This window comes from Rattus norvegicus, chromosome X (genome assembly GCF_036323735.1).
Source record: "Rattus norvegicus strain BN/NHsdMcwi chromosome X, GRCr8, whole genome shotgun sequence".
Taxonomy (NCBI): domain Eukaryota; kingdom Metazoa; phylum Chordata; class Mammalia; order Rodentia; family Muridae; genus Rattus; species Rattus norvegicus.
In genome coordinates, this window is record NC_086039.1 from 66,116,744 (window position 1) to 66,130,923 (window position 14,180).

The following is a 14,180-nucleotide window of genomic DNA, read 5'->3' on the forward strand; positions in this document are numbered from 1 at the left end:
ATGTATGCTTTGAAAAACTCACAAAATATTGTATTGTAGAGCCAAATAAGTGGAAAAAGCCTATAAGCCAAAGACTGTTGTGAGGTATCTTTGTTCCCCAGAGCAACCAGCAGGAGTGATATGAACCCCTCATTATCCTACTAGGCTTTCTGTGCAAATGAAAAAAGCAGATTTTAAAATTCATATGCAATTTCAAGGGGCCTCTAATAACCAAGACAACGTTGGAAAAGAAAAAAACATCACCAATCTTGGTGTGATGACACATACTTGTAATTTCAGCATTCAAGGTAGGAGGCTCACAAGGTGACTTCAGCCTGAGTCACACACTCTGTCTCAAATAAAAGAAAACAGAAAGTATTGAACTTACATTCATCATATGAACCAGCAATTCTCCTCTTATGTGTGTACCTAAAAGAAATCATATCCACACACTTTTTGCAAAGGAATATATATATATATATATACACATTTTACTTGTACTATTTTTAAATTAAAGTATAATCACATAATTTCCTTCCTATGCTCCCCACAAATCCTCCCATGTACCCTTATTCTCAAATTCATTGCTTCATTTTCTTTATTATTGTTAAACACATACACACACACACAAACATGTATGTGAACACATAAAAATATAAGTAGGCCATGCTAAGTGCATATAGTGTTGCATATTTGTATTTGTTTTCACAGCTGACCACTTGATATTGAATAATGAGTTAAAGGGCTCACCTGGGAAGACTCATTCTCCCTCACTTAAATTCATTAATTGCCCATAGCTTCTCATCTAAAAAATGGGACCCTATAAGATTTCCCCATTCCATCCTGGAATGTTTATTGGTGTTGCCATTGTTCAGGTATTACTTAGGCAACCATATTGATGAGGTTTCATGGTGTGCCTTCCTTATCCTTTCTAGGAGACAGGATCTCTCACAGCAGACTTACTAGTCCATCGGCACTTAAAATTTTTCTGCCTCCTCTTCCATGATGTTCCATGAATTAGGTGTGCTATCTGTGTGATAGATACATCAATTGGGACTGGGCATCCCCCAGTCAGTTGCACTCTGTATTTTGATCAGTTGTTGCTTTCTATAATGGCCTTTGCTACAAAGAGAAACTTCAGTGATGAGGAGTAAGAGATACACTTACCTGTAGATATATTGATAAATATTTATAATGCATTTTGGAATTGTACTAGTTTAGTAAAGTCATAGCAATAGGTTCTTTAGATTCATGATGTCACAAACACAATGACTTTTCAGTGTTTTGAGAACCAGACATAATTTCCATCTTGTTAAGTAGTCTTAACACTATAATGAGATAGCTCTTATTCACTACTGAGATATGAGTACAGCTATTGCAGCCTCAGGGATATCTTACCATACTGGGTTCCCTTATTGTTGTTGTCCATAGGAGTCACAGCAGGTTAGAACCATTGATTGTTTGCCTCCATTGGCAGCTTGTATATTGCCTCCTAATACTGTTAAAAAAAAAAAAAAAAACTAGTCTTCAGTGACAATGCTATCAGATTAGCTACAGGTTGATTCCGTGGAGTGCTGTGTCTAAAGTGCATGGTATCAGCAACAGTGGGCATTTACTTAGTCTGGGAGGCAAACAAGAGCAACAGCAATAGCCTACAATCGATTTGGCCAACAACTCAGAAGGAGGTTTCTCATGCCTTTTATTGAAGGTTTTCTTAGACAGCTTATGGTTCTCGGGGGGGGGAGGAGTGTCAGTCCAAATAGCATAGCTTCATTTAAACTATATACGCATGTACACACACACACACACACACACACACACACACACACACACACACACACAGAAAAAGCAATTTAAGTAAATACAAAGTATTATGATTTCTTAAGGCTTTCAAAAGAAAACACAATTAGTGTTATTTATCCTGCTCCGTCCCTATCCTTCCATACTGACCTCCCTTCTTTTTCCTAGTCAAAACTGTCCCTTCACATCACACTTGTCCTGCTGTTGCTCTTTGGTGCCTCTTTCCCCAACATGCAATGATCCATTTTCTTCCTAATTTCTTTCTATCACTCCAGATTACAAAAGCAAATCTGAAGATGGTGGAAATTGCAATTAAGAAAGAGAGAGTATGTGGCATTTGGGTTACTTCACTCAAGATACTATTTCCTTCTATTTACCTGTAAATGATAGGATTTCATTTTACTTTACTGCTCAGTAGTGTTCCGTTTTGTATATGTAGCACATTTTTATTATCTGTTCATCAGTTGAAGGACATTTAAGGTCCCTTCTATTTCATAGCTATTGTATCAGGATGGCAATGAACACTGCTGGGAGATTACCTGTGAAATGATGAGTCTCTTGGGTATATGTAAGGAGTGATATAGTAATATCATAGATTTACTTTCGAGAACTCTCCACACTATCATCAGAGACGGTACACCAGTTTGCAATTTCCCCAAAATTCAAGGATGTTCCCTTTTCCCTACATTCCTCTCAGCTTTGTTGTCTGTTGTTTGTCTTTCCTTAGATAATATAATTGGGATAAGAAGAGACATCAAAGTTTAGTTTGCACCCAATTGCAAAAGATGATGAGCATATTTTGAGGATATTCTCACAGTTTTTATTTCCCCTGTTGAGAATTCTGTTCAGATTCATAGACTGCATCTAATGGAATCCATTGTTTTCTTGACTCTGGCTTTTACACTATACATTCTGGATATTAATTCTCTGTCAGATGTACAACTTACAAAGCTTCTCTTCCACTGTGTATACTTCCCAGTTCCTTTACTATTTCCTTAGATGTACAGAAGCTTTTCAGTTTTCTGGGGTCTCGATTACCAATTTTTAACCTTAATTCTTAGGCAAATATTGAGAGAATCCTTTTCTACACCTGCATCTTCTTGAGCACTGCCTACCTTTTCTTCTAGCACTTTTAACATTTCAAGATCAAATAGAGGTTTTTGAACCACTTGGTATGTTGTACAAAGGGATAAATATAGGTCTAATTTCAGTCTTTTGTATTTGGATATGCAGATTTCTCAGAAACATTTGTTAAAGATGCTGTATTCTATCAAGTACATGATTTTGCCTCTGTCAATATCAGATGACTGTTGATATGTGTTCTCATATTCGGGTTTTCTATTTTGATTCATAGGTGTATACACCTATTTTGTGCAGTATTACACTGCTTTTGTTACTAATGCTCTGCAATATATCTTAAAATTTGAAATATTTTCCTGAACATATTAATTTGCTGAAGAGTGTTTTGGTTGCCCGGAGTATTTTGTGGTTCAATGTGATTTTAAAAATATTTTTTCCTCCTCTGTAAAGAATTTTGTGAGGATTTTGATTTGGATTGCATTAAATGTGCCCATTTTTTTGTAGAAAGTTTGTGTTCAGAATATGAATTTTGCTAGTCCATGATTATGGGAGGTCTTTCCATTTTTCAATGTGTTTCTCAATCTCTTTCTTTAGAGATTCAGAGTTTTAACTGGAGATGTCTTTCACCTTGCTTAAATTTATTGCTGCTTCATTTCTTTGAGGCTATTCTGAGTGGGAGTGTATTCATGATATTTCTCACTCTGTAAATTTGTTGGTGTTCTATACAAAGGTTATTGTTTTTTGTAAGTTGATTTTTCATCCTGTCACTTTGCTGAAACTCATTTAAGTTTATTGAATTATCTAGTTGCTTCTTCTTTAAATTCTTAGAATATTTGATGACATTTCTGACTGTTCATTTAAATTCTGTATCTTAGAGTTCACTATGCAGTTCTCATTGAAGAACATTTCTACAGGACTGGTGGACTGGTGAAGTGTGCTATCATGTTCTTTCATATTTTTGCAGTGAGCCCTGTGAATGTGAATTTCTTTCATTGATTTGTGTCTGATGTGGATACAGAATGCTGGGGTAAAATACAGAATGATCTCTTTAGCCTGGATCTGGAGGTTTGGTATTCATGGATGACACTAAATCAAGTAGATGCAGAAGCCTGGAATATAATGCAGAATATGTTCCCTTGCTCTTGGAGGTTGTGCTAAGTATGAGTCCACCAGACTTAAATAGGGAACTATATGTGGGAGCTAGGCTAGATCTTAGGATCTGAGGAGAATGCAGAAGGATCATGTAGACTTGCTAAGTTTTGCCCAGATGTAGGCTGTGTGAACCAGATTAGACAAAAGATTATGAAGCCTGACCCAGTCACAGAGTTCAAGAATGGTATGGATAGGGCTCAGCAGACAAGGCTATGGCATTGGGTGTGGAACTCAGGCTACATCTGAAGTCAAGAAGGGTATGAGTAGGATAGGATCAAGTTGAATCACCAGGCTGGGACTTAGTACAAGTTGTGCAGGACAAACTTGGCCTGAAGGTTAGATACGGTGGTGCAACATTAACCTTAAGAAAGTTAGTATGTGGGGTTGGGGATTTAGCTCAGTGGTAGAGCGCTTGCCTAGCAAGCGCAAGGCCCTGGGTTCGATCCCCAGCTCCGCAAAAAAAAAAAAAAAAAAAAAAAGTTAGTATGTAGAAACAGGAAGGATGTCTACCAGGTGGTGGATGGTTAAACAGTATGTACTCTATTCAATATGAATGAATTATTCAAAAATAAAATGAAATGAACTATTACAACATGAATAAACATCGAAAATATTATTTTACATGAAATGAATCAGGCACATAGGCCACACTATTATTCCCAGTTATATTTAGGGTAACAACCGACAACCAGGCACACAGAAAAAAGAAAGTCATATATACACATGCACAAGTACATGCACACACACATACACACCCACACATGCACATGCAACCACACTCACCTAGCACATGAACACATACTCCCCTTATGTTTCTCTTCAGTATTATCTTATTAAGTATATAAGTATTTTATTTATTATTATGTGTGTACTCCAATGACACCTGAAACCGTGGAGAATGGTAGGGGTATGTTGCTACTTCTCTCCTTCCACCCAGAAGATCTGCACACAGGATAATTCATGAATAATATAAGCTACCAAAAGCAAAGTAATAAATTGCACGGTGCCAGCACTAACTGCTGTTTCAGTTCAAAAGGAGGCAATATATGTACTTGGACAAGACTACAGGAAGAATAAGTACATTAATAAGACACTGAAACAGATGTGGAAGAAGTAAACTTTCACCTGCATGAGGAAATGATAGGGCAGGAGCATGGGAAACTGAGTGAGTCAAAGATAAGAGAAGAACATCAAAGAAGTAGAAAATACAAGGGCAATTTGGGATAGCTGTACTAGAGAGCTGCCTTTTGGAATGCATCTAGTCCTATAACTTAAGTGGGAAAATTGTAAAACTTGGGTTATAGAGGCCCAAATAGAAATAATAGGTTTATCTAATGGAAATCAAATATGAAAGTGTTTCAAAGAAAGCTCTAATGTACAGTGATTGGATGCTACAAGAAAAGAAAGGTAATACAGGAGAAGTACTGATTATAGCTTCTGGGAGTTAGGGGGAAAATGACAAAGAAGGAAGAACATCTAAGTAGGCAGGTAAGGAGTGATGAGAAATAAGTGTAGCTAGTATCAGTTGGGCAGATTTCAATAGCAAATGAAGCAGCCTTTACTAGGAAGGGTTTAGCAACATTCTTTGGATTCCTAACTCTGTAGATCTTATCTAGGTAACTTTGAGCAGGTGCTTTCTTCCACCAGCCTCAGGTTTTTTGATCTGTCATATTTTTACATTGAATAAGATGAACCTAGCTTCTTCAACATGCTCTCTTTACATCTGTACTTGTATGAAAACTTATAGGGAGAGAGAATGATAAATTCTGAATGATTGCCCTCACGTCTTAATGCATAGTCCCAGGAAAATGAATTGTTCCAAATTTGCTACAGAAATACTACTAGCACTTTACAATGTGACATGAAAACTGGGACACAAGAAGAAGGGACAATTCTAGGATCATATGGCCTCTTAATGGCAGAGTCAAAGGCAGAAGCAAAATTTCCAGATGCCTAATCCAGCACAATTTTAACTATAGAAGTTTGCCTCACTGCTACAGTGCTGAAGAATTTTGACTTTAGAGCCAAACCTCTCTAAAAGACTTAGTCTAAAATTAGTTCCTCTATCTTAAGTATATTAGATTAGCAAATAAATACAAAATCATATAGAAATATTTATTTGCAATTAATTTCCTTATTATTGACCTTCTCCTCTCTTACCATTTCTTCAAACATAACCTTATCTATATATAGGGGTACTAAGGCAACATATCACCTATAGCATTCTGGGTAGACAATGTCAAAGCATGTATCTACTACCCTTTTAGCAAGTACAAAATTTTAACTCACTGGTGAATTTTTATTAGTTAGAGTTAGAATGTTTTTTCTCAATTTTAATTTTATAACCTGACCCCCCATACGTGAAGCTGTTTCCTCTGACTTTCTGTAGAGAGATTACCTCAATCTCTTATACTTCTCAAGACAGTCTCTGTGATCATCTTTAAGATTCTAAATTTTCCTGTAGTTCCAAGAATTCAGGCTCTGCAAAGGAAAGAACTGTCAACATAATAGCCCTTCATACACTTGAAGGCAGTTATTAAATTTCTGTCCTTAACTGGCTAATGCAAGATATGGTGCTGTCATGTGCTATTTTAGAACTAGTCTCCAAGAGAATTTCCTGCACTTCTTCTTTATTTGCTTTTCTTACTGAAGAATTGTGCATCATTGCTTTGTGGTCTGCTACACATAAGCCTCTTACTCTTGCTGATTTTTCTACAACTTGCTACCTTCTGAGATTAAAATTCTCTTATCAGACTGAGGAAATGGCTCAGCGGGTAAAGCACTTACCATGCAAATGCGAGGACTTCAGTTCAGATCCCCAGAATGCATGGAAGAATTTGAGGCTCATTGGTAATTCCAACAGTCCAAAGGTGAGATAGAAAGCAGCGATACTAGAATTCCCAGAATCCTGTGCTCCTCTCTCCCTAGCATCTGGCATAAATACAGTGCTGAATAACAATAGAATAGTCTCAAGCAAGGGAGAAGGTGAAGAAAACAATCTGAGGTCATCCTCTTATGTCCACCAATGTACTGTGTCAGACATGTCTGCAAGCACACACACACACACACACACACACACACACACACACACACACACACTCCACACTCCACAGGCATGTACACAAAAATGCATGCACGCATGCACACTCACAAGCACATGTGCACAAACACAAGCACATGAACACACACATACAGAAATGCTTTTTAAAATGTTCTCATTTGTTAATTAGATTTCACAAATATTTACTAAAAGAATATATGTCTGTTTGCTGTTCCTTGGTCTTAGATTTTCTGAATCCAGGTGGTGAAATGAGAGCCGAGTCCTGTACTAGTCTAGAGCTGTAATTCACACCCACTCAGTACCTTGAAAATTGTTCTCAGGCTCATTATTCCACAAAAACAAGCAGGAAAATGCATTTGCAACCATCCGTATATTTGCCTAATACCAAAGATTCACTGTAAGATGTTTCTTTTGTGCAAAAATACCCCTTTCTTCTAAAAGACCAACCATTTAAAAGAAAAAGTCAAATAATGTGACAAAGAATTTTAGCCATGATTCTTTATTCAAAAATTCTCTGAGATTTATACATTTTAGCAGATCATAAAATCATTCCATTACTTTGATTAAGCTTTTCCATCTAATTATTTTTATCTTTGAAGAGAGCTAAGGAAAAGGAAACCATATGGATCTTCGTAGCACTGACTTTGCTCACTTATCTGGTTTATTGCGTTTCTTTTCTTTACTCTTAAAGAAGTGTCATGTTGGTCAACTGGTCAATATATTTACTGACACCAACGTTACAGTAATTGATTATTTTACAGCCAGCTTAACTAGTGTAACAAATTGTTAATGTATTAGAAAATCATTCCTTTGTCAAAGCAGTGGAAATTGTACACATATTGTATTTCTTACCCTGATGGCCTTGTCTTTGATAGCCTGATCTAATGCAAACAGCAGTGAAAAATAATGAGGAAAGATGACTCTGATCTTTCTCCCTATCTACATACAGGATTTTTTGTTGTTGTTGTCTATCATGTATCAAGCTTTACATGATACTACAAAGAATGGACAAAGGGACAATGCTTCCCTGTGCAAGGTGGTTGCATGTAGGACCTTTATTAAGATAACAAAAACATCTCTCCCAGGCAAGCAGAGACTCTAGAAGCAGAACCTGTTGTGGAAATTTAAAATGTCCCTTCCCGTGTAGATGTTAATCTTTTTATGTGAAGATCTAACACTCTAAATTTTAGTACCAGCTCTCCTGCTTGGCAGGGTGCTTTCATGCAGTTTCCAATTTACACGTTTGTATGCTGTGGCCCGGGAACTCAGTCACAGTTTCAGTACATTGTGTTCACAACCTTGCATGATTCATTACTGTTTTCATGAAAACCAAATTACAAGCTGTAGGTCTTGATTCATTTTTCTAACAAATATTTAGAAACTTCTATTGTAAGATAAGCTGCAATTTTTCAAAGTGTTAAATTATGTTAGTACACAAAACAAAATGAATAAAATTCATGGATTTGCAGAATTTTCCTTGTAGAAATCATAGAAAATACCCTAAAAGAGATGAGTTTTGAGGTGGTAATATTTGATAAAGAAAGATAGAGTATATACAGTGTTCATGAGAATATAGAAAGTTGGGAAATAATATTTAAGAAGTTATTCTTTTCATAAGACAACATTGCTGAAGTTCTGAAATACAGAAACTGAGATTCAAAGTATAGAAATTAATCTGACAAATCACAGCAAAGCAAAAACTGTATTCAAGGCAACCCTACATCCAGTTGTTTTGTAAGCACAAATCGATGCTTTACCTACCCTGATGTTATTTAAAAAGCTTCACTGATTCTGAAGTATCAGAAAAACTATAAGGATGTGTTGAATATGGGCCAGTAGGAATCTAACGTGGACAAATAAACAAGGAAATGCTTACTTTTTGTTATTCTGAATTTTGAGCTTTTAGTACTGTGGAAATGTTAATATCATGCTATAGTTATTGAGAAGCTGGTAAGAATTACTGGTAAGAATATACTAAAATACAATTTTGATTTCTGACTCTTGGGTCAGCATCACATCCCCAAATCAAAGAGAGCATTATTTCAAAGTAGCATAGCAATTTCTCAGCTTAGTAAAAATATAATGCATTAATATTGCAATTTTAAATGAGTATTATATGTGAACATTTCTAAGTCTTGTCAGAGAGTCAATCTGGCAATCATTTCATTTGGTATGGCAAACACAGTTTCTACAAGTATTCATTTCCTTTTAGTTTAGAACATTCTCAAACGTTGTAGGTGATTGCCATTGCCCTCCTTTATCCTCCAGAACTTGACAGTAACATCCAATGACTCACAGGACATGTCATATCCTTGACTCATAGAACATGAAGAAATCAAGTTGATACTTTCCAGGAAGCTTCATCGTGACTGCCTAGCTATCATAGTGCTGCAAATGCTGCCCAAGGAGAAAAACAATCAGTCTTATACAGCTGCGAACCCTGTGAGTTACACTAATAACTGGCATGGCAAGACATGCATAGTTGTGTAGTAGTTGCATAAGCATCATGAAAGTAACAACATTCTGATTATAATTAAGGCTTTCTGCACAAGATGAAACCCTTATTTGGTACCACCATCAGGGCCAAGAACCTATGGCTATATATAACATAGACCCCAGGGGAGAGCCTATTCCTATTATTCTACACCAATTTCTTTTTTTTCTCCCGGAGCTGAAGACCAAACCCAGGTCTACCACTGAGACCAGTGAGCTAAATCCCCAACCCCTCTACACCAATTTCTAATGGCTTGTCATTATACCCATAGATTAATGCATCTTTTGACCTCATCAAAGAGGCTTCTATTTGCAATAGATAACAATTAACACAGAGAGCAAAAACTGGGCAAGATAAAGAGAGAAAGACACTGCACAACACTCAGGCATACTTGGAAAATGTTTGCTGTACACCCTTCATCAATGACTCAGGATCACTGAGAGGGAAGAAAGTATTTAGGATACAAAGATATTGGGTGGCAGGAAAACATATTTTCAGATACAAATGTGTGTTTCCCTACTATCTGTACTAGGTATCTCTCAAGCAAGTCAACTTGATAGTCACAATTGACCACCATAAATACTTTTTCTGTTACTCAGTTTCTGTGTGATAAACAGCAGAGGGAAACAACTTTAAAAACTTAAAAGGAGTCTTACAGTTTAATAACCCAGTTTACTGGGTTTAGAATTTCCTAAAGTTTGTGAGATATACCCATGAGTGTGTGTTTGAGGGTATTTCCAAACAGTTTTAAGTGAATAGAGTGGACCCATGGTAAACATGGGCCATACTATACCATAAGCTTGGACCATACTAGGATAATGGTGAAAAGGAAATAAATAATCAGGATCCTGAATTCCCTTTCTCTGAGTCATTGCTTTCTGTGGCCTGAACTGATTGATCGGTCAAACACTGTGAAGTTATGAGTCAAAATAACTTCTTTTAAGATTTTCTGTCAGGTTTTTTGGACAGAGAAACTCAAGTCTAAGAAAGGGTTGCAGTTTCAGATGTTTCAAATTGAACTATGTGTCAGCTTGGCAGGAAGTAGAACATCACGATCAAAGGGCATGGTAAGGAACAACTGTCTGCCTTGTGGTAGCCAGGATGTATAGGTAGGAAAAAGGGTTGGTATAACATAAAGCCCTAAAAAATAGCTGTCCAGTGGCCCAATTCCCTCAGTTAAACTGATTTATCTCCCAAAAAGCACCACCAGCTAGGGACCAAGCTTTCAATATGAGAATCTAGGGGGCATTTAATACTCAAACCATACCACTATCACTGTAACAGAAATGGTTAAACAAAGCTGATCTATATGCATCAGATAATACTGAGAAATGGAAAGAAAATAGCCATAAATTCCTCTCAGCTGGTAGCCCCTCATTCTGATGTGAATATATCACCTCGGAATCAGAGCAATTTATATGCCACTCTTCAGAATTTTAAAGAGGTTGTATAAGAGACACCAACCCACCATGTATTATTATCTGACAAAAAAAGATGCGGGTAGGAGGGGCAAGATATTGTATTTACTAATTGTAGACACCGATTAAGTTAAAGAAAAGAACTAGCATAAATTCTTTAAAATTTATTTTACTAAGAGGAGCCATATAAACATTTTTACAGAAGAAAAAAATGATTGATGGCTTAACTTTCCTAAGAACACATTTAAAATATGAATGGAAGTAGGTAGAAATATTGCAAAATAATGAGAAAAGCTGGGAAGTTTTACTTGTTTCCTTTATAGCAATGTGGATTTCTCAATGCAAGTAAATATGCTGCTTTTAAGACAAAAGAGCTAATATTTTAATCATCAAACCAACTGCGAGTGGGTGTGTTTCAACGTGTGCGTGTGTACATGAATCTAAATGTATATAATCATGAGGAAATATTTTATAGGAGAATGGGAGAAGAAATCTTCTTAATGTGAAGATAAATGAATGACTTGAGTATAAAAAATTAGGACAAGGATGAGAAAAGAGACAAAGCTTTAGGTTATGTATTTGTTGAACAGTTGACAGACAACTTTTAAATATAACTTTATTGTAAATATTTTATTTCCATGTTAGAACAAAGCAATGTTTTGCTTCTTAATTTCTCCATGGAAGAAACTTTAAATACTACAGTTAGTAAAATGCAGTGTTTCTCACTTTCCACATAAGACATGAAGCTGACTCATAATGTAACTAATGCAGTCTAGCCATTTTATAGCAGGACTTTTCACTTGCTATTATGTTTGAATTATATTATGTTTTTAAGGAGAATTCAGAAGACAGGTTTTTCAGTTTCTTTATTCATCTGAGGATAAAATTCTTATAGTGGTAAAATGCCCCAATGATGTCCACAGTTTGTCCTAAGGAACCATGAATATGTTACTTTACATGCCAAAAACAACTCCATATGTGATTAAAAATATTGAGGTGGTGTATCATCATATATTATACAAGAAAGTTCAATTTAATCCCAAAGGATGGGAGATAATAAATTTATGCTGTTCAGAATATGAATTTGTAGTGAGTGATAAAGAAGAAAGTAATACAACATGCTTAGTTCTCTCTAAGGTTTGGGGACCATTACTGGAGCAGGGAGGAGAGAGAGAGAGAGAGAGAGAGAGAGAGAGAGAGAGAGAGAGAGAGAGAGAGAGAGAGAGAGAGAGAGAGACTCTGCATATAAGACCTACACAAAGTCAAACCAGTCAACATTCTGTAACTAAGTGGGAAGAGTCCTGAAGCCTCACTCACTCCTAGCTGAAGAGGGATTTATGGCCTGTACTTTCCTATAATCCTTTAAGGGATTTTTGTTTCCTCTTTAAGGGCTTCTACTTGTTTACCTATGCTGTTCTGTATTTGTTTAAGGGAGTTATTTATGTCTTTCTTAAAGTCCTCTATCATCATCATGAGATGTGATTTTAAATCCAAATCTTGCTTTTCCAGTGTATGAATATCCAGTATTTGCTTTGGTGGGAGAACTGGGCTCTGATATTACCAAGTAGTCTTGGTTTCTCTTGCTTAGTTTCCTGTGCTTGCCTCTCACCATCAGGTTGTTTTTGGTGTTAGCTGTTCTTGCTGTCTCTGACAGTGGCTGGACCCTCTAGTAAGCCCATGTGTCAGCACTCCTGTAGACCTGTTTTCTTTCAGCCGGATCTGGGAACAGAGAGCTGCTCCTGGATTTATGTGTCCTGAAGCCTCCAGGCGGGTTGCTTGGAGTAGAAGAGTTGGTCTTACCTCTGCTCTCACATGTATCAGCACTCCTGGTGACTGGCCATCAACTCTTGGCACAGGCAGAAAACCACAAGGGTCCTGCTCCTGACTGCTCCTAGATTCCTGTATGCAGAGGGCATTAGGCAGGTTCCTCTTAGTCCAGGAATGTGAGCAGAAGTGGAGGTCTCCCCTGATTTCTCAGGATTGTCTGCACTTCTGAGAGTCCAGCTCTCTCCCCCATGGGATTTGGGTACAGAGAGCTGTGGGAGAGGTTCACCTCACTGTGCAGGCAGAAACAGACTGCTCCTGCTTTTGTGTGTCCTCAGGCCACCAGGCAAGTAGCCTGGAGCAGAAAAGTTGGTTTTACCTCTGCTCTTGGGTGTGTCTGCACTCCTGGCTTTCAGCTCTGGGCTCAGGCAGCAGCTGGAAGGTCCCTACCCTTGAAGGCTCCTAGGTTCCTGTGCATGTTTGATGTTTCTATTCAGGACTTCCGTTTTCTTTTCTCAAAAGCAAGGAGGACAGCAAAATACATAGCTAATGTTAATGTTACAAGTTTATTTTTCTAAGACATCAGCCAACCAAACAACTCGGAGACATATTCCCAGGAATACAAACATGTTATGGGACTACATAGTGTCTGTGATCCACACAAAAAAGTATTGTGTGGGATATGGAACAAGAAAACATGAGAGCTACTCTCTAAGTGACTGCTTTGACAGGACACATCTACTTCTGTAACTGAAGAGAGATATAGTGAACTGTTAAATTTATGTGAGGAGAGGCTTTGATCTTTGGAGAATCAAAAATGAATCTAAGAATTTGGATATGTTCTAGTTTGGAAAGGAAAGCAGTAGTGTTCGTTACTGGCCTGTATCTGTCCCAGCTCTGGTCCTTTGGAAATGATGTGAGATTTTATATATATATATATATTTCTTTGGAGATGTCATGAAAACTTGGAAAATGGGAATCTGTTTTTGAATCCACTAATAGAATAACTAGTAGGTAAGATAGCAGTTCTAGATTTGTTTTAGAATCTGTGAGCTTCAATGTACTATTTATACCTCATGTTGGACAAGATGTACCTATAGCTAGCCACTCCAAAATAGTTTCTAAAAGCTAGATTTTATACACCTCCATTGAATGACTATCCAAATGTATAAGAGAAATTGTTATTCTCTTCCTAAATTATTTTCAGTGTGTTTGTTATTATAATGTTGACATGAGACTAAAAGTTCATAAACATTGTTCAGAATCATACTTCAATCAACCAGAAAACACATAGAAGCTGAGGTGGAAAGGGAAATTATCTGCCTCAAGCAGGTCCCTTTCATAAGGTAGAGCTTAGTGGGGTTATATGAGAGAACAAGTAAGAAGAGTTGATGGTTAAGAAAGAAATATTAATTCAGACTATGACTTTTTT

General features: G+C 36.9%; 1 long non-coding RNA gene across 2 annotated transcripts in view; it reads left to right on the forward strand.

The window, feature by feature from the left end:
• Positions 1–14,180, forward strand: part of LOC134484004 (uncharacterized) — an 83,226-nt gene that overhangs the window by 23,377 nt on the left and 45,669 nt on the right. The window contains exon 4 of one of the 2 annotated variants that reach the window (XR_010061289.1): positions 9,396–9,514. The exons of the other annotated variant lie outside the window; for it this stretch is intronic. This is a non-coding gene — a long non-coding RNA (uncharacterized LOC134484004). The remainder of the gene's footprint in view (positions 1–9,395; positions 9,515–14,180) is intronic. 2 annotated transcript variants of the gene reach the window in all.